We start from the raw sequence: 14,678 nt of genomic DNA, 5'->3' as shown, positions 1-14,678 counted from the left end.
AGATGTTGCGGCTGTGCGTTCAGGCTAAATTTGCCCACAGCTTGTCCTGATTACTAAGTAGACAAGTTGCCCACGGGTCTCTCTCTCTCTCTCTCTCTCTCTCTCTCTCTCTCTCTCTCTCTCGCTTCCCCTCTCTCTCGCTTCCCCTCTCTCTCTCTCTCTCTCAAGTTTACTGAAAAATGCATTATATATATATTTAAATGTATTGATGAATGCTGATAAAAAATGCTTGCTTTTCATTTTCCAATACAACAGCTTGTACACAAAGCCAAAGTCATTGATAAAGTAGGTCATCACTGAGTTAGGAAATGCATACAGTATAATTTAGCCGCGCATAAACAGCGCTCCACCACATGTCAATGTCTGGCTTGTTCTCGGAATCTTAATGTTCTCATCAAAACCCTGTCTGCCAACCGAGCATGTATTTTTAATCTATAATTTCTGCTCCTTCCTTTCCCCTTTTTCCCCCTCTCTGATCCCAGCTTTCCTTTTTAAATTATATCAGCAGCTCCATGCCTTTGGGCCAATTAGTACGGGCAAACACTGCAACAATCAGCCTCTCTCGGATTGATGCACTTAACGTCCTCCGCAGTAAATACCGACTAGCTCCTGAAAGCATTAGCATTTGAAAGGCCCTCGCTCTCTCTGTTTTCTGTCAGGAGGAGAGTGGCTCTTTGAAACGGCCACCAAAGAAAAACAAAAACCCATATAACTCAAGTAGTTCAAATTGGAAACAAAGACACGAGCAGTGTCTCCCTCTCGCTGATGAGGACTGATAAAGACAGAGCAGTGCCTGCTCTGTCCTTGTGCTTTTATGGTGTTACTAGGCAGAGATGCGACGAAAGGCCTCTTCAGCTAGTCATAGTTTTTGGACAATTCTCTCGAGTGTCAGTAGAAGGTGAGAGTAGTTTTTAGCTGGCTATGAAATCAGCCATCATTCTTTCTGGTTTAGAGCGAAGTCAGCCGAAGTCAATCTTGTGAGTGTTTTGTCTGAAGACAGAACTTGTGACCTCAACCCTCCCCAAAAGAGGAACCCTGACTGGGTGGGTGAGTATATGGTATGGCTGGTCAGGACTCATGTCGGGTTCATACACGGAGAGCGTGGTTGTAGGCTGTCTGCATTGGTTTTATTGACCACAGAATGAACATATTCAATAGGACCAAGAGGATGGTATAGTGGTTATGGTTAACGTTTCTGGGTTTGGACCCCCACTGGCTGCAGTCTTCCTGTAGTCATCCTTGAGCAAGATGCCCTAACTCCTACCTGCTCATGAGACATCTATATGAAATCATCTTATTATCATCTTACGGCTTCGTTCCAACAACTCATATGAATATGCTAACGCATAGATATCAACTGTTCCTTACAGTCGCAGACAGTAGATCATTATCCTTATTTACTACATCACTAGGTCATTATTTGTTCACGGCTCTTTATAATGATCTAAAAAAGTCCTAGTGGGCGTGGAGAATGAACTCAATTAGACGTGAAAGAAGAGAACCCAAAACACTCGAGGCCATAAAAGGGAGGACTTCTTTGTGGGTCGTGACAAAGCAACAACAATCGGGAGAGCCGGATCAGAGAGAGGGGGCCGACAGACAGAGAGAGAAGTGGAGTGAGCAGTTAAGAAAAGAGAAAGATGCTTTGTATGCAAATGGCTCCTTGGCCTTTTCCCTCTCTCTCTCTCTCTCTCTCTCTCTCTCTCTCTCTCGCTCCGAGTCGCCCGGGCGTCATGTGAAAGTATGCGGGACGGTGTGAAGAATCCCAGGCATGTCCACGAGCCGGGGGACAGGCCCGGACGCCAGACCGACCGGCGGTGCTTTTGTCAGCCTTGTTCCTGTCCCTCAGGCTGGACAGCACCAGGGAGGAGGGGGAGAGAGAGAGAGAGAGACACACACACACACACACACACACACACACACACACACACACACACACACACACACACACACACACACACACACACACACACACACACACACACCACCACCACAAGGGAGGAGGAGGAGGAAGAAAGGATATGAGGATGGTACAAAGAGGAAGGGGTGTGAGGGGGGGGGGGGGGGGTGTTGCCTGAGGGGAGAAAGTGATGATAGGGGAAGAGGTGGGGCTGCCTGACCACCAATTCAGGGGGGGCACCCAGATATTATGTAGGAGACAGAGGGCTGAGGAGGGAAAGGGTAGTGGGGGGGGGGAGGAAGATGGATGAGGTAGACCCCTGTTGAGGCTTCGTCTCAGCCCCCCCTTCGAGGACTCCTCCACGCTCCCGTGAGCACAGAGGGGGGAGAGGGGGCAGAGAGGGAAGGCCCGGCACTCTCCCCATCCCGTCTCCATTGTGTTTCCTCTCTCACTCTGTGTCTCCTGCTGCAGTCGGAGCCTCACGCCTGCCCTGTGAGAACCGCTCCTCCTCCTGTCTTTTAAAGGGAAAGTTTGTCGTTGTGTTACCCTCTCTCTTCATCTCTCTCTCTCTCCCTCCACTCTGTCTTTCTCTCCACCCCCCTCTCGCCCCCCTCTCTGTCTCTCTCTCTCCACTCTCTCCGCCCCCTCTCTCTCCACTCTCTCTCCCCCCCCCCTCTCTCTCCACTCTCCCCCCCCCCCCCCCCCTCTCTCTCCTCTCTCTGTCTCTCTCCCTCTCATTAGGGTCCATTTTGACTTCAAAGCCGTCCCATTATCAGCCATCTTGGAGGTCAATTAGGAACGGGGGTGGCTCTGAGCGGCGGGCCGCGGTCGTGCCACTATGGCCTCTCATCCCCTGTCACCGGGGCCCTTTTCTAGGGCCTCTGACATTGATGGAGGGGACACTGGGGGCCCGGTCCCCCCCCCCGTCCCCCCCCCTCCCTTCTATCCCCCCTCTCCTCCACAGCCAGCCCCTCCTTTTGACTGGTAAACTGCAGAGTAAAATGGTGTGTAATTAAGTAGCAGTCAATGCAGGTCCGTTTTGGTGTGTGTGTGTGTGTGTGTGTGTGTGTGTGTGTGTGTGTGTGTGTGTGTGTGTGTGTGTGTGTGTGTGTGTGTGTGTGTGTGTGTGTGTGTGTGTGTGTGTGTGTGTGTGACTCGACGGGGAGTTGGGGGTAGGGTGGGAGAGTGGGGGGAAACAGTTTTTGTGGAGGAGGGGATGGAGAGGAGAAGGGGGGGGGGGGGGTAAAGGACAATAGCTTGCACACAATAATGAGGTTATGCAGTGCAAAGGTTGCGAAAGGTTAAATCAACTTAGATCATAACAAAGTCAATGTTTACTCATTTATGCCTGCTCCGATGGGTTCTCAGAAAAACATTTAAAGCAAAATCTATTTTTTTTTCTTACAAAATATGGACCGATATTTGATGTTTAACATCTGCCCAAAGCAATATCTGAAAGTTGCTTTCTCATGCTCGCTCTTCTGTCTCACTCTCTTTCTCACTCTCTTTCTCTCTCCCTGTCTCTCTCTCTCGCTCGCTCGCACGCTCGTTCTCTCTCTCTCTCTCTCTCTCTCTCTCTCTCTCTCTCTCTCTCTCTCTCTCTCTCTCTCTCTCACACACACTTACACACACACACACACTCTCTATTCAGATGGCGGTTAGTGTCATAGTTCTTCCAAAGTAATGGAAAAAGTAGGAGGATAAAGTAGATACAGCTGTACATTGGAGATTAACTTGAAAAGCATAAAGGCATATCTGTGTAGCAAAGCTTTTTTCTGTTCAATCAATTCCTTGGGCAATTGCACCATGATTTTACTGAAGTGTAGAGGAAAAGAAAACACAACACTGTTTATAGAAATAAAAGCGTGACATCTGTTAAGAAGTAAGTATAAAAACACTGTCCCTTTAATAAAGGGACGGTTACTCTCACACTGTAACCAACGGTTTTGCGCTAGAAATACCTAAAGAAAACACATAAGAGATATATACGATAAAGTACATATCGATTTCACTCCATTCACCAATAACATATTTCTCCAGGGGGCTTCAAATGACATGGGGTGAAGGGGTCTTAAATACTAACATATTCGCCCCTCTGTTCTGCCTTTGACTGGCCGTAGCCCGGAGGACTGCGCTGGGAGAGTGCTGTGATAGTAGGGAGTTGATTCAGTCTCGTCTTTGATGCTCTCTCTAGTTAACCGTCCCCTGCTGCTCCCTGACATCCTGTCAGCAGGGGACCTCCTCTCACTCCCCGGGTTAGTCACTACATGACCACAACATCACAAGACCTGGGACCCCGGCCCCTTCTGTGCGCGTGTTTGTTGGGGAGTGTGTGTGTGTGTGTGTGTGTGTGTGTGTGTGTGTGTGTGTGTGTGTGTGTGTGTGTGTGTGTGTGTGTGTGTGTGTTTGTTTTAAATATGTGTCTGTGGGTTTTGTGTGTGTGTTTGTGTATATTGTGTGTGAGACACATAGAGAGAATGAGGGAGAGCATAGCTGTAGATTCAGTAGTGTGCTGCTTAGTATTAAACTTATGGTTTGGAGTCTTTGGACTGGTGTCTGCATTCTTAAACAAAAAAGTTGCAAATCTAGGGGTCTACATACGTATATCCTATAATGCATCACAAGCAACCCTTCGCTTTCTCACCAGACATGTCAAATGAAAAATAGGTTTCATTCATCATTTAAATCAACAGAGTGCAAGTTTGTATAGTGTAAGCATCCATGGCCAAAATAATTACTGGAAATTATAGAGTAATTACCCTTTTAAAACACAGAAATATGTAGATCGTGTGGCAGCAGAATATTTGTTAAACTAATGTACGAATATTCCCATATCAAGGACTGTTGCGCTGAAGGCAGAACAAACAGATGGCCTTTCTGTTAATCGGAAAGGCAAACGTTCACCCATTTTCAGCTGATCTTATTTTCAACACGCATTTAGCAGCTTGGCCCTGTGGCATGGAGCATTACCCATAAGGCACCTGGGGGCCGGGTGAGGACAAAGTCTCGTTATCACTTTTCAGGTTATAATTACGAATACTTAACTGTCGCATTAAAGCGTTTATACTGCCCCAGAGTGTATTGCTGAAGTCAAACATGCCATCGGGGGGCAAATAGGTTCAAGGGAAGCTAGGTCTCAGCCCAGAGTAATTGTAGAGAGCCTGGGGGGTTTGAGGTTTCAAATAGCTTTAATTCATGACTTGGGTAACAACAGGTAACCAAGGCGCTGGGAAATGGTGCCAGCAGGTGATCAGTCCAACAACAGCACATCAGGGTTAAGAAGTTTCCTTTAATCACAATCCATCTATGAGAAGATGCGCAGGAAATAGGCACATGTATTCACATCGATGGTAATGTTAGAAATAAAATGTAGGGCCCTGTCAAAATGTTATAATTTATTTTTTATTTGTGTCACTGTGTATGTCACTGCTTTGTTGTTGTCATTCTCTCATCCATCTCCCCCCCCCCCCCCCCCCCCACACACACACACACACAACCCTGTCCTCTCCAAACATCAATGCAATGTCCTAAAGTGTATCAACGCCTAGTCGGCGGCCTGGCTTAGGAAAGAGTGTGAGGGTCAAACAGCATCATTGACCCCCCTGTCCCCCCCAGCACATCCCAACCATCAAGCCTCAAACTCTGGTAATAGTCCCCCTCCCCCCCCCCCCCCCCCCACCCCAACCCCACCCACACCCACCCTGATATCAGGTTCTGTTTTGAGTGTCTGTGGTTCTCTGGGCTCGTATCGGATGTGAAGGCCGACAACCGTGGAGATCTACGGCCCGACCCCCCCCCCCCCCCCCCCCCCCCCCCCGCACCCTGACATGCTCAGCTCCTTAGGGTGCAGAGAGATGGGCCGCAGCAGGCGGGCAGGGAAGGGGGCCATAGACACAACCACGGTTGCTGCCGGACCACCACTGCCGGCAGCTGATTGGACACCGTGGAGGGGGGAGGGTCCAGTGGTGCGCTGGGAGACGGTTGTTTGTACTGCACGCCCGTTTGATGTGTGAAACGCAATCGTTTCAATGGTTCAGCGTTGAGTTAAAACATTCACGGGCGTACACACATAATGCTGACACGCGCATGGTACGCACGTACACAGCTCGCGCACACACGTGGATTGCTATGCGATTGAGTTGTACATTGTGCAAGTATTCATCGACGCCGTTACAACCAAATCAATCAGTCTGCTTCTTCGAAGTTCAAATCAGCGTCATTATCTCGCCATTATCATCCTGGCTCTGGAGGAGGCGGTTGGAAAAAGGGCTGTAAAAGAGTCGTGCTTGCGCAGCACAAACATTTCCAGGGCCATTTTATTGGTGCAAACAAATCATGCCTTGGCATGGACAACGGGCTCTTGTTTGTGTAACGTGGAGGCCAGCTATTGTTCAGGTGTGGAGCATAATGATGGGCGTGTGAAAGAGAGGTGAAACCCCATAGCTAACTGACACATTCAACCGTCCTACATTGTCATCTTGTATTTTTGTTGAATGACCTTAGGCCTCGCTCGCGTGACAACTCAACAGTGTATTTTGTTTTTTGTTGGAAGGTCGCCAATTGAGCCCATAAATCCCTCCTCACTACTGCAGCCGAGTGTCACTTAACTATAGACGATGACAGGCATACTCATTCAATCATCTGTCAATTAACAATTTGATGTATTCTAAAATGCTTTGATTATAATGATGGTATGGAATGGTGTTTTATTTGGACCATTTCCAATAACCGTTTTTAGGCACATGCGCAGAGAGGGGCTATGAATCATACTCGAGGATGCATGGATTGGGGGTTACCCAAACAGATCCTCTGGGTCAGAGACAGGGCCGCTGCTGGCCCTTTCGGTGCCCTACGCAAGCGGGGGGGGGAGCCCCTTTTTATATATTAGGTAATAACATCTAATTTGCCGAAATTGATTGATAGGTTATACAATTAAGAACAAACCTACGGTGGGCCTCTTCATAACAAATATTTTTTTAATTTAATAATGTATTTTATTGAATTAAAACCTTAATTTTTGGTGCCCCCTCAGGTACTTGGTGCCCTACGCACTATGCCTACTCTGCGTACAGGGAGCGGCGGGCCTGGTCAGAGAGTCAAACACCCTCACCCCTTCTAGACCCTCCTACCCAACCCCCTTTAGCTCACAGAACTTTTGCTGTGAACATCTGTGTGACCTGTGAACCTACACACATCCAGACTGGTCTACTACCAGCCTCGTCAGCGTGGCGATCACTCAGGACCGACCGTGGAGACGGTGGTGAGAGCTAGCCTGTCTGCTCCGCTGGAATCAGGGGGCCAGCCAGGAAGGGGTGTGGGGTGATGGGGTGTGATGGTGGTCATTGAGGGGGAGGGGAGTCAGGGATAGAGGGGGGAGACGGGGGGGGGGTAGCTGGGCCAGACCTTCAGTAGCCAAACCTGACCCCGATCGGGGAGATCGGGGTCAATTCCCGCAGAAGCAATCAAATGAGCTGTTTTCAATTTCAACTCCACTGGATCATCTCAGCTTGTCTCAATGTGTCTGTCAAGGGAAGAAGGGTTTTTGTGTGCGCCTGCAATTGGGGATGTCAATTATTGTGGATTTACTGTTATTAGGAAGATTGCTCCTTGAATCGGGGGGCCTGTGAACCGAGGCCCATTCAAAGAGAGCTTGATGTTTCTCTCAAGCTGTCAGGAGAAATATCTCCTCCGTGTTCGTGAGATCATATTAAGGAAGGGACTATACTTTATCCTGCCATTTTGTCGCTATTCACTATAATGAATGCCACCGACATACAATAAGAATGGAGAAATGTGATCTGTTTCAGACATCAGTTTGGATGGTTATTGGAGAAGTGTAGACATCTAGGATCTAGAAGCTGAACATTGGACCAAAGTAGAACCAAAACTAGAAAACAATCCAAATGGGAGCATTGAGCTTTGATGTTATCAAAGTTTCATTTCCTTCAGTTCACTCGGAAAACCTTTGGAGATATCGACTTATTTGTGGAATTGGACACACGTTATTAACCTCGTGGCCAACAACGCATGATTCCTGGGACACGATGGCGTTAAACACAACAGCCCTAATGCGTTAGTGGATAATGAGCGGGTTGGTGGTTAATGGTTGTCTTTAATAGAACACTATTATTTGACAACTATGAAATGCATAAGAGCCCCAAATGAGGCATAATGATAGGGCCTGCGAGCGAAACCGGCGCAAATAAAAACTGCATGCAACTCTACAGGAATGTTGCCACAATTAGCGAAACCTACCGGCGTCTCTTCTGTCTGGTGCCAAGGTACATGTGGAACCTCTAAAAGGCTGTGTTTCTGGTGGAGCGAATTATCCCCTCCAACCAGTCTCACCAGGATATCAGGATGCAGCGCTGACTGAAGTTAAAAGGCCCCCGTTGCAGGGAGCGATCCCCCTTTAAGCATTACGGTACGCACGCAAGCTCACGGGCAACAGATTGTGTACACTTTAGACACAGGCCCAGATACACATGAAAAAAGGGGGGGGGGGGGGGGGATTTGTTTAGAGGCGAATGGCTGATTGTGTAAACACTGAGCTTGTGGGGGGTGGGGGGTGGTTTAGAGCTGGCTGAGGACCAAGAGTTGATGACTGAGGCAATGTCGTGTAAACACGAGGGGGTCAGCGATTATCACCGAGAACCTCATGTCAAAGTTTAGTGAGACGGCGTTGAGGATGGAATGAATGAGGTTCTGGTCAAAATCCCCTCAAATAAATAAGAGGGGGAATAAAGCACAAATGTTCACGGCGGCAAAGCGCTCTCCAACGCGTGCAGGGCATTACTCCGGCATCCGAGTGTCCAATTTGTTTACTCTCTGTTGTAACGGCCCTGACCTTCGCAGGCCGACAAAAGTATGTAAGATAGCAGGGGGAGATAAAGTATAAAAGTCAAGTGAAAGTGGAGACAGTGTGGGGGGGGGGGGGGGGGGGGGGGGGGACGCTGGGGTGGGGGCAGACACAACAAGAAAAGTGGCAGACTGGGAAATGGCGGAGGAAGCAGGGAAGACACGGGGAGGGGAGCGCGAGCGGCGGGAGGAAGGGGAGATCCTGCAGTAATTGCTGAAGCGGCATGGGGGCAGATGTGAGGCCTTGGGCTGATATTAAAGTGACCCGCCCCGAGACTCCAGACGGGCCTCTAAACAGCCCTGGCTCCACTGTGGAATGAGCCTCCCCCGCCATCCCAACCCATTTTCAAAGTCAGCTCTCCTGCCTGCTGGGTTGCCAGGTTGGGGGCGGCGCAAAACGCCCTTCGGCGAAAATATATATTCATCGTATTTATTTAGCTATATACTTATTTCTTTCTTGATATATACAGTATATATAGATAGATAGATAGATAGATAGATAGATAGATAGATAGATAGATAGATAGATAGATAGATAGATATTTGTATATATCATGGGGGTTCGTGGGGTTTTTAAATGGAGACTTACATATATTATGTATTAACGCTGAACAAGCTTAATAGTCTACCAATTATTCAACACGATGCTGAGTATTCCCTGAAGGGAGTTCTGTCGCTGCAGGTGGTCCAACCGGCAGCAGCCCTTGTGCAGGGAAGACCGTTGAGCTTGTGATAAAACTTTGAACCCTGCGTTAAATAAAGGCTTCATGGTGGTGTAATGAATTGTGATGTGCCTTAATGGCAGTCATCAGGCGGGATTCTAATTAAGGGACGAGGAGCAGTAACCCCAGGTTATTTAAAGCTTCAATCACATGACAAAGAAAACACATGAGGGAATTTGTTGTTACAAGCCTGAGGTACAGCGCCATGACGGTGAACACATTGCCCATTTGGATGTTTAAATAGACTCACTTTCAATTTGCAAGTCTAAACTAATCCTTTCCACCCCAAAACCAAAATGAGCAAATATTTTATTGTTGTTTTGACGAGAACAAAGGTCAGCATAAATTCTTATAGCTCCTCTGTTGACATATGTCACACACACTCACACACAAAGACTGCAAGATAATCATGGTGAAAATATAATGCACACGCCTATTTGTGTGTATTTGCAACATTGTGTGAGTGTGTGTTTCTGTGTTTTGGTTCGGCGTATGTCTGTGTTTATATGCTTATTTTATATGAGAGTGTTTGCAAGAGAGTATGTGTGTAACCCTTTTCTCACTGGCCGGCCATGCCAAGCAAAATTAAATAAGCAAAAGCCTAATGCTTCCAGTTGTGAAAATGCTACTAAGCAAAACACTGTGGTGCAATAGGATCCTGAATTCTCAGCGGTGATATGGTGAGCAGGCTGAACCCCCTGTGTACTAGTAGGCTAGTGCCATTAAAATTACCAATTTTGTAGTGTGGTGCCTCCACTGAGAAAGTAGAGTGTGTGTGGACGTCAGTGTATGTGTACATTTACTCACGACCCATAGGTTATGAGTTCGGGAAAAACTCTGCGCGATCCCAGGTGTTGTCCTGCGGTGACGTGGTCAAACAACCCGCTGGCTAACGCGTCTTTTCAGCTCTACAACTGCCCAGCAACATGTAAATAAAATACAAAGAACAAATTCATTAGATTGGATTAAAGCTCCACATTTGTCAAGCAACATGGAAAGCATTCACATCACAAAGCATACTGGCAAATTGAGTAAATAAACAGTACTGTACAACTTAAACAGCAATATATATACATAATATACCGTAAATATAAAAATTATTAAGGGCCTTGTTTCAGAGGTCCTTACACCCTCCCCCCACCAACTAAACAAAATGCCCCCATGCTGAGTAACACAGGCAGGAAGAGAAGAATGAACCCAAATACACAAAAAACCTCCCCCCAATAGCATGCCCCCCCCAAGCTGGGTTTCATACATTATAAGGTGAAAGACAAAGAAAAGAAGGAACCAAAACAACAAACCAAAACAACAAACATAGCCTAGTGCTCAGAAACTAGCTATGGGTGCAATGGCAGGTGTACATGGCATTATTACAGGTGTAGGTGCACATGTGTTGCAACGGATGTGTGGGCTACAGCACCAGGCATGAGGCTGCCCTGTTGCTATTAGGGATGGGCAACGATCGTCGAATAGTCGCACTCACGTAGAAAATGTAATAATGAATGTGACTATCGTTATTTATTACACGGCTCTTCTCAATGCTGTTGAACTTGCATGGGCCTTCACAACTTCCGTTGGTAAATAATTTTATGATAATTCACTGTTGCTAAGCATATAATAACTGCTGTAGAGGAAAGGAGATTTTTTTTTTTCTGTCGTATCACACCGTATCACACCGTAAGTAGTCCGGTAACTTATCAACCCCAGGGTCCTCGATTGCTAAGCGACGTTTCTCTGCTGATCAACACTACGAATGCTGGTAACAAGTAAATTGTAAAAAAGACACACCGTGTGAAGCAATTCTTTGGGCCATAGTTTCCATATGATTAAGACATGTTTAGTTCACATCATGCAGGCTGTGTTCAGTAAAATAAAGAGCGATCTTTTTTCGGCGCATGTAGGACTATCTGCCTCAGCCCACGTTGAAGTAATTTTGACGTTAAATGTTGATGGCGCAGTTGTTGAAATGAAAAGATTGATTTCATACGAATCCTAAAAGCCTCTCCCTGTGTCATTGTGTGTGCGTGTATGCGAGGTGCGTGTGTGCGTGCGTGCGGGGTTCTTGATTGACAGAGTTTTTCGAATGTTATACGAATACTTCTCAGCGAATATTGAATAGTATTTATGCCAGAAATGCACATCCCCAGTTGCTATGTGTGATGCTACAACATGGTTCCCACCCTGTACTCCCAGCTTGCCATAGGTTAGCCTATCTGTGGGATTCCTGTCCCGGTTGGACCTGCGCAACACAGGTTCTGACTCAGAAGGAGCTACATCAGAGCCAGTTGCAAGTGGAGCATTGAGATAACTAATTCTTTCAGTAGACCTATGCGGGTTGATAATAGGTTCTGTCTCTATTGGATTACTAACCCCCTCACTAAGTGGATGCATTTAACTAAAGTCACTAGCAGCAGGGGAGACACAAGGCACCATGGAGTCTGATTCCTTCTGATTCAACTGGTCTACGCTTCTCTTTAGCTTTTCTACGCCTCACAGCTCTAGGGCAAGGAGCAGGAGTGCTATCAGCCACAGGACCCAATCTTACCTCCTGTCCCAAAGCCAAGATGTGGTTACGGTGCATCCCCTTGACCGGCCCATCATCCAAAGGTTTCAGCCAGTACACAGGAAGATCACCGAGCTGACCGTCCACCACATAAGGACAAGAACTCCACCTGTCTGCGAGCTTGTGCTTCCCCTTCAAACCCAGATTCCTTATCAACACCCGGACCCAGGACTCTGAAATAACAGACTTTCTGGTCATAGCGCTCCTTGTTTCTCTCAATCATCCTATCCACGGAAGCTTGCGCTAGCTGATAAGCAGCTTGCAACTCCTCTTTCTTCTTGGCCACATACTCCAGATGTGATGCAGACGACGTGTCATCAGATGAAACACCAAAACAGACATCAACAGGGAGCCAAGACTCCCGACCAAACATAAGGAAGTAAGGTGAGTACCCAGTAGCCCCTGAGAGTGCAATTATAGGCATGGACGAAATGCGCAATATGTTCATTCCACCTAGGCTTCTGATGAGGCTCAAGCTTGCCCAACATGTTTAACAAAGTCCTGCTGAAGCGCTCAGGATGATGGTCACCCTCCGGGTGATAAGGAGAGGTCCTCGACTTCTTAACCCCCAACATGGTCAGCATCGGTTTAACCAGTCGCCTTTCAGAGTCCCTGCCCTGGTCGGAGTGAATGCGAGTAGGCAAGCCATAATGTTTGAAATACCTCTCCCATAGAGTCTTCGCCATTGTGACAGCTGTCTGGTCCTTGGTGGGAAATGCTTGCGCATAACGCGTTAAGTGGTCAGTTATCACTTGCATATTGCAAACATTTTGAGAGTCGGGCTCCATCGAAAGAAAGTCAATGCAAACTAAATCCATGGGCCCCGAACTCTGGATGTTTGAGAGAGGAGCAGCTCTTTGAGGCAGAGTCTTCAGCTTGATTGAGTTCACAGGTCTTGCAAAACGTTTTCAACGTTTACATCAAGTTTATGCAAACGGGCGCATGCGTGAAGCGGATGGTCTTTCAACACAGTGCGCTGTTCATTCAGATCCGCCTCACAGGTCCAACTTTCAACTGGCATCTGATGTTGCTCACTGACACAGGGATGGTGTATGGTGTTTCCTTTGCGGATGATCAGATGGACGTAAACCCCTCATTCAGGCTGTGCATGCAGCCGAACGTCATGAGCGACGCTCAGGAACCCCTGATCACCAAACAGATCTACAGCAGCCAAAACGACGCTCTCTTCCTGACAGGTGAAGGGTGAAGGCCTTTATGAAGGTACACACCCCTGGTCTCTACCAGAAGATGTTCGTGCACCAGCAAGCCTTGGATCCAGATGCCTCGTTCACTCCTATTTATCTGCCACTGCCCAACAAGGTCACTGCCCAACAACTGCCCAATCAAGTGGTCCCTTGGCCAGAGCCATCTTTGCCTGATTAACGAATGGGGCGGCGTGTTCATGACGGGCAGTAACTGTCATGGCCAGTTAGGGACTGGGGACACCGTCACCCGTCCACGCTCCACTCGGGTGGCGGTGGCGGTGAGCCGGATGTGTGGTGTGGTGCGGGCTCCACCACACTCGCCTCCTGCTTCAGGATGAGTCTGGTGCTAAGGAGCTCCACTGCTGTGGCTGCAGCACAATAGGCTGCCTGCCAGGCACGTGTTTGAGAAGCTCAACGTCCAGCATTGACATCACGGAGCAGCTCCACGCTGTCTGCCAGTGAGCCACACGCCACAACCTTCCCCACCACCATCTCCTCCGATACCGCCATCACCAGCACCACCGTCACCACACCGCTATCACCTCCACCACCATCACCCACACCACCGTCACCTCCACCTCCATCATCACCACCACCACCACTCCTGCCACTGCTTCTGCTGTATTTACTGTACATCTGATTTCATGCCACCAAAAATGCTTATCCACATTGTCCTGTGAAACACCCATGTGTTTGATCGACTCAAAAGCCTTTTTAAGCACAGGTATGTGTACATTTACTCACGACCCATCGGTCATGAGTTCGGGAAAAACTCTGTGCGATCCCAGGTGTTGTCCTGCAGCGACGTGGTCAAACAACCCGCTTGACGCATCTTTCTGGCGGATGATCCCGGAGGTGGAAATCCGAGGAAAGCAGCAATAGTTAGCTATGGGTCCTGCGTCCCACACAGCAACACAGCGCAGCTAGTATCTACTATCGGACACGGTCTGTGAGCCTAATGCACGAACTGAACGGCAAAAACTCACCATGGTAACCGGCATTGATTTTGAACAGTCGAGAATAGGACATTTCTCTTCGGACTCCAGGATTGCACTGCTCTCACCTCGGACCCCCACAAAACAGCGATTTTGCGGGCATAAACTAATTTAAAAAATGTGATTGGCCTACAGCTCTACAACTGCCCAGCATCATTTAAATAAAGATACAAAGAAAATACACTGTTTATTACGCCCCCGAAACTATTTACAGAATGTGATTGGCTTACAGCCCTACAACTGCCCAGCAACATTGGAAACATTCCTACCACAAAGCATACTGGCAAATTGAGTAAATATATATAATATATATATATAATAAAATATAACCCAAATATATATAATGTACCGTAAATATATAATTAATTAAGGGCCTTGTTTCAGAGGTCCTTGCATGTGATTATGTCCTTTTGTGTATATTTTAGCAAGCGCGCG

General features: G+C 47.6%; 1 pseudogene; it reads left to right on the top strand.

Moving 5' to 3' along the window:
• Positions 1-12,998: 12,998 nt before the first annotated feature.
• On the top strand, positions 12,999-13,710 carry LOC130402379 (F-box only protein 24-like; annotated as a pseudogene).
• The last annotated feature ends 968 nt before the right edge of the window (positions 13,711-14,678 follow it).

The sequence above is a fragment of the Gadus chalcogrammus genome, chromosome 13 (assembly GCF_026213295.1).
Source record: "Gadus chalcogrammus isolate NIFS_2021 chromosome 13, NIFS_Gcha_1.0, whole genome shotgun sequence".
Taxonomy (NCBI): domain Eukaryota; kingdom Metazoa; phylum Chordata; class Actinopteri; order Gadiformes; family Gadidae; genus Gadus; species Gadus chalcogrammus.
Note: the sequence above shows the minus strand (reverse complement) of the source record. Positions and strands in the feature narration are given on the sequence as shown.